Genomic DNA, 6,554 nt, shown 5'->3' with positions numbered 1-6,554 from the left:
GCTGTGCAACGCCAGGATACGCTCGACCCCCCAAAACTCATAGCTCAGTCACGCCGTGATGTCACGCAGCGGCCACCCTGGGAAAATGGGTGCTGACGTCAAGGGCTGGATACAGGCATAGGTGAACCAACAGGGCCTGGAAATGGTGACAATAACAATCGTTATCTCTGGTGAATGGGGGGTCCCCAATGCTAAAAGTTCGCCACCGGGGAGTCTAGGTACGGCTGGCAACCGACTGCAGCAAAGACGATGCCTCTGCCTCAACCGAGCAGCTGCCCGCATCAAGGGCAGGCATCTCGCCCTCAGAGCGCAGAAGAGAGCGGAGGAAGGAAAAGGGAGAGGGACAGCAGCTGGCTCCCCACTGCGGAAAGACCTGCAGCATGTGCGGATGGGTTGAGGATTGGACTTGCCTCAAGAGCCGCCCGTGAGCTATGGTAGAGGTCGCCCTCAAACCGAGGGACTGCTGCTGGTGGCAGAGGAGAAGGCAGGGTTCATGCTGGTGTCTTTCTTCTCTACAAGAGCTTGGTGGTTAGAGCATTTGCCTAGGATGGGGAATTTCTAGGTTAACATCCACCCTCAACCTGAGACAGTTGAAACCCACATTTCCCACCTCCTGGGAGCTGGCCTAAGCATTGAGTGCAGGCTATTATGGGGTGAAGGCTCATGCTCATCCTTTGCTTTAAAGCTTTGCCCCTATACCTGGGCTAGAAACACAGAGTAAGTGAGCAGGCCCATATATCCTGGTGTTGACAGCAGTCCTGGCCCCTGCTACAAAGATGCTTTGCCTCATAGAAAAGAGTCATGAGATAAAACACCAACACACCCTACTTTTGCATTAAAATGTTGGAGCAGCAGTGGTGCCATCACTGAGTTAAAAGGAAGCAACAGTCCCCACTGTACTTCATGCATCGCATACTATAGCCAGGCTGAGGAAGATCTTGAGGAACACAGTTTTGGCATAAATTTTATCTAAGCCTCCTTTGGGAGCTGGGGCCAGTGACTTACATGAAATAGCACAGACAGTTGTGATTGACCTGGAACATGAACACAAGTTTCCCAAACCCTTGGGTCACAGCCAGATCCCTCAGAGAGGAGGCAGTTTTGACCTGTCCTCACCTTATATCCAAGGTGACTGAAATAGGTGCCACATGGACAGGCTTTAACCTGTTATAAGCAGGTGAAAGACAGACAGGTCAATTTAACCTATACAGCTGTTATCAAAAATTGCTAAAAGCAAACACTGGATGGTTCAGGGAAATGATCAGTTTGCATGAACTCCAAGGCCGGTGTTAGGGAAGCTCCAAGATCGGTTGCCAACATGCAGTAGTGTACAGCAGCAGTTAAGTCTGATACTACATTCAACTAGGTTTATCTCAAATCAGTTTTAGCCATTTTCAAACTGGTTTATGTGCACTGAACATCTGTTTTGTTATAGGTTTAAACCAGTTTCTCATAACTTAAACCAGTTTGTGTGTAATATCTGTCCCTGGTCCAGAAGAAGAAAAATAAAATTTCCACGCAGATCAGAGACTTCTCTTGCACCACTTTTTTCTGGGTAGCAGTTGGCAACTTGTTCAGAAGATTAGTTACCTCCCACCAGCACATGTTGAGAAACAGGGGTTAGCTAAAGCATAATTAGCCTGTCTTTTCCAGATCCCCAGCAACGCTGCTCTAGGAAAACAAACTATGCTTGCAACATTCTCGTGTGACCAGTGAGACAAGCTAAGAGTGATCCTGGGCAGCCTGCGTTCAGAAGACAATTTTACTCTCTATCCACCAGAAAAAGGAAAATGAGAGAAGCCTTCAATAACAAGACTCATTGCAGGGCCAGCATGCTGAAGATTGGAAAGTAATCCTTGGTAGAAAGAAAAAGGATGGGCCACAAGGCCAAAGATACTAATATTTACACTAGACTGGCAATAATAAACTTGTCAATAACTACTCATTTATTTCTTTCCCCAGGAAATGTCCTTTGCCCCAGTGAAATCTTTCCTGGATATTGATAATTCCTGGTAGGCCTTCCAAGCCTTGCTCATCTACAACATATCCTTTTCCTGAATTCCCTCCCAGATGATCCTTCTTCACACTCTCTTTGCATTCAGGCTTTTTCACTGTAATGGCACTACTTACACATCTGCTCATCTCCTGTTCCTTCTCATATAACCTTTGTTCTTTAAGCTCTGATGCTGTTGTTCCTCTTTACACAAAGAAGTCACCTTCTGAGATGCAGGCAGGGAAGTTCCAGCCTGGAGGAGAGAGCTGGGCTTGATGACTTCTGGAGGTCCCTTTTGCCCTATTTATCTATGGTTTTATAGCAACTTCACTTGCTGCCAAGTCCTGCCTCAGATCTTGCTTCTTTCAGCCAACTTTCTTCACATCAATGCTAATTCCCCATCTGGTCATGTTAAGTGTTACTTCATCACTATTTTGAAATTAAATTAGCACAAGTGATAAGTTTCCATCTGCTTTGTAGACTTGTCCTATTTCCAGGCATTCCAAATCAAAATGAAGGCTTGTTAGTGACATTATGTGACAGGCACAGCTCATCTTATCACCATTTTCGAGGCATATACAGTTTGACAGACATTGTTGTTATGCCCTAGTCTTCCTGTCAGTTACAAGATTAAATAGATATAGCTCTGCATATACTGTCCCACAGTGCTAGGCTCCAGTTTCCACATAAGAGACTCCACCAACATAACTTACCTTACAGCAAGTGTACACAAATCACTGAGACAAAACAAATAAAGATGTTAGTCTATAATAGTAAATAAGGAGCAAACAGAGTTTCTAAAATGATTGCATATGCTAGCATTAAGTAGCAGGCTCCCAAGCCCACAGGTTATTTGCTTTCACACTGACAAGAATTTTCCTCAGCAGGTTTCCACCTCTCCTGCTTATTGGCATCTCTAGCAGCTGAGTCTTTGGAAGATCATATTATCAGATTAGCTTTGTCATATTTCCCTTTCTCCCCCAAACATTACCAATGACAACAGGTCTATGCTGATGACCACTGAGGTTTCCTCAAGTTTGTTTAGTAAAGTGTCTTTGGAGTTTGGGTTTTTTGAGCAGGCTGATTCTCCTCACCTTGCACAACACCTAGTGGGGGATCTAGTGGCCTACTAGTCAGAGGGGACCAGCAGGCATTGGGGGAGTCCCTGTTCCCCCTAGCAGTACCAGGAGTGACCAGGAATAACGGTCACAAGCTGGCAGAGGGTAGATTTAAGGTAGACATCAGGAGGCGCTACTTCACTGTCAGGGCGGCTAGGATCTGGAACCAACTTCCAAGGGTCTTTAAGAGGAGGCTAGATGTACACTTTGCTGGGGTCGTTTGACCCCAGTACTCTTTCCTGCCATGGCAGGGGGTCGGACTCGATGATCTACTCGGGTCCATTCCAACCCTAGAAACTATGAAACACCTGCACAGTACTAGAGAAAACATGTACAGAAAAGATTGTATAGCAAGGGCCACAGATCCAATATAAGAAGTCTGTGATCTCCAAAAGAGGTTTGCTGGAAGTTTTTGCAGTGTTCTGCATAAATTCAGTGTTTTTACCCACAGAATAACACAGGCAGCAAAAGCACTAACTTCCCCACATGACATGAGGTGACTCTTTCTAAATGATTTTCCAGCCCCATTCATCCACTGGCCTTTCTTCTGGGATTACAAAAAATTCTTGAGATTGTAGCTTTTTATTGAAATTGAACTCTGGAACAAGCTTATGAAGCATTTGGCTGTTTCTACACACGCATGTTATTCAAAACTCTTCTTCCCATCTCACTATACAATGCCACTGCTGTTTTCAACCTCTTCTTCAAATCTTTAGCTATATGCTTTCTTATATAACATCTCTCACAGCATGGGACACATTTATTATTCACTCTCTCAGGTTCTTACTTAGTCTTCTAGGAAAAAGGCTGATACAGTAGTTGGATCACAGAGGCAGCAGACACACTGCATTCCCTGTTCTGAAAGACTAAGCGGTTAGGCCTAAAGGTACTTCAGCTTTGCCAGTTGGAGAAGGAGGATAGTAACCACCTATCATATAGGTGTATTGGGAGACTCCATCCATCGAGATTCACAAAGCAGTTGGAGATTTGTGGAGGAAAGGCTTGAAGTTGATCTGTTATTACTAAGTCATAAAGGCTAGGGACAGAAGTTACACATAAATCAGTTATGTGTGAGTGATTAGAGACATAAATAACTTAAACATAAATCAGTTTAAGTGATCAGAAACTGGTTTAAACCTGTAACAGAACAGAAGTTTAGTGCACATAAAACAGTTTCAAAATGGCTAAAACTGGTTTAAGCTAAACCTGGTTGAATGTAGTATCAGACATAACTGATTTATGTCAAACAGGTTTATGAAACTTCTGTCCCAGACCCCTTTCCTGGTTCAAGTTAAATCAGAGTCCCCCAGCATTCCAGCATGCTTTGCAGCACTGGGCTGTGCTCTGCTGTCTGCTCCAGAGAGGATGCTGGACCCACCCCTCTGCTCCCTAGCTGGAGCAGTGAGGGATAGCTCACTGCCCCGTCCTGCTCCCACCAGGCAAACCCAAGCTGGGGGCTGGGGTCAGGGAGCAGGGTTAAACTCATTTTCCCTCAAGTACAGATCTGCATTGCCCTGCTGCCTTACTTATTGTTGTCTGCAACTGTGGACTACCAATCTGAGAGGCACCTTAAAGCATAAAAAGGAAATGATGAGCAACCCTGCAGAGTCCTGCTGTTGTGATTGTGGACTGCAAATGTCAGTCCATACTGGCTATGTGCCAGAGAGCTGTGCTCTAGCACCACCCCTACCCCTCGAATTCTGTCTTGAGCCACTTCAGGCATGTGGCTCCATTTCCTGAATCAGGTTTGCTTATTGGTTCAATTGTTGCAGCTTAGACTGACCTGCAATGCTTTTTGACTGTCTGTACTTAGACAAAAAGGCCACTAGATTTGGATTCTATAATCAACAGCCACCAGCTTTGCTTGTTACTACATCCAACTCCTTGTAACAGGGCTTATGGTATGCAAGGTCACAAAATAGTCCAATTTTTTTCAGTCAGAGGTAAGGAAAAGAAACAAGTGATCCTTTAAACTGAAGTCTCTGGCAACAAGCATAGTCCTTCTGTACTAAGAAGGCAATTAATCCTCTATTTTTTACCTCCTCATCCACGTTTGAGTCAAGAGCCTCCTAGGCTAAATGGAGACTTAAAAAATAATTTTTTTCTTTGCCATTTTGAGTCAGCTCAACTTTTTATAGGTTTCCTGCTTTGAAGACCAAGCTGAAAGCTCTGCCTCCTAATGGCCCAAAAGGTCACAGCTGTTGGGTTCTTCCTTTGTGCCTGTCTGTTCTTTCAGTTTTGGGTATTGTTTTCATTACCAAATTAATCTGAGTCCTGGCCATCCACAAACATCACACATCACAAAGAGTGAGGCACCTTTAATTCAAGTGTGTGGCTTGTCATAGGGCCAGTTCTTTACAGATGCTAAAAACCTCAAGTTACTTCATCTCATCAGTTGCTAATAAGGGCATATCTACACATTAACGTACTTAATTTAATGTGCATTAAATATAGTACCTCTTGACATGTCTGCACGTTCATTAATGTGCCTTAGGTAATGGGCATTAAATCTAGTACTGTACCTCCATTGTGCGGTACTTGAAAAATAAGCATTAAACTATTTTAATGCACATTAGCTAAAAAGCACGTTTTTGTGATGCTTTAATGCACATTAACATAGGCTAATGCACATTAAAATGCATGTGTAGACACACCCACAGGTACTCTGCACAGTCTCAGTGTTGTTTTGCAATAGTAACTCTCACCTGAACTAAGTAATTCAAGAGGAGTTACCCTGAATGTAAATACTTCAAATTAACTCTGCACTGTAGGGTTGGAGTTTCCTTTCAGCCCTGAGAAGGGTTAGATCAGGGGCGGGCAAAAAATGGCCCACGGGCCAAATCCAGCCCCCCAGGTCATTCTATCCAGCCCAGAGGCCCCCCCCCCAATTTAGTAAGTTGATATTTATTTGCTCGTGGCTGCCTGTCAAAATGACAGCAGCCTGAGGCAGTAGGACCCAGGGGGAGCCCACAGGACTGAGCAGCCAAGCCATGCCTCATCCCCAGCCATTTCCCTGGCTTCCGGCCCCTACACTACTGCACCACCACATGGCTCCTGGCTTCATTGCGGGACTGGGAAGCACGGGCCCATGCCGGTACCGGGGGCGAGGGTGTAGGGAGGGGCAGAGTGTGTGTGTGTTCATAGGGTGAGTCCCACATGCACACCCCACCCCACACATGCACCCACCCACCCCCTCACACTGGCATACACACAGAGCCCCCCACGCACTCATACACCCCAGCCACCCTTCCTCCCCACACAGCCTCCCACAAACCTCATACCTACACACGCCACATATTCACACACACACCCACATGCTCCCACACCTATCCACCCCCCCACACCAAATGTCTGCACTGAGTCTTGGAGCCATTTCTAAAGTGGAAAGCTTCAAAAAAGGGCAGCAGCTATTACATTTTAATTGTTATCTGTGGACAAGCCAA

The 6,554-nt window shown here is 45.3% G+C and overlaps 1 long non-coding RNA gene across 1 annotated transcript; it reads right to left on the bottom strand.

Annotated features, from left to right (window-relative positions):
* Window positions 1-3,067: 3,067 nt before the first annotated feature.
* On the bottom strand, window positions 3,068-3,592 carry LOC109291481. The gene is made up of 2 exons (XR_002095856.1): window positions 3,420-3,592; window positions 3,068-3,099 (listed from the first exon to the last, which is right to left on the bottom strand). It is a non-coding gene; the product is annotated as an uncharacterized LOC109291481 (long non-coding RNA).
* Window positions 3,593-6,554: the final 2,962 nt, after the last annotated feature.

The sequence above is a fragment of the Gavialis gangeticus genome, unplaced genomic scaffold, assembly GCF_001723915.1.
Source record: "Gavialis gangeticus isolate Ggan-Ray unplaced genomic scaffold, GavGan_comp1, whole genome shotgun sequence".
NCBI classification, from domain to species: Eukaryota; Metazoa; Chordata; order Crocodylia; family Gavialidae; genus Gavialis; species Gavialis gangeticus.
This window is presented reverse-complemented; position numbering and strand designations above follow the sequence as displayed.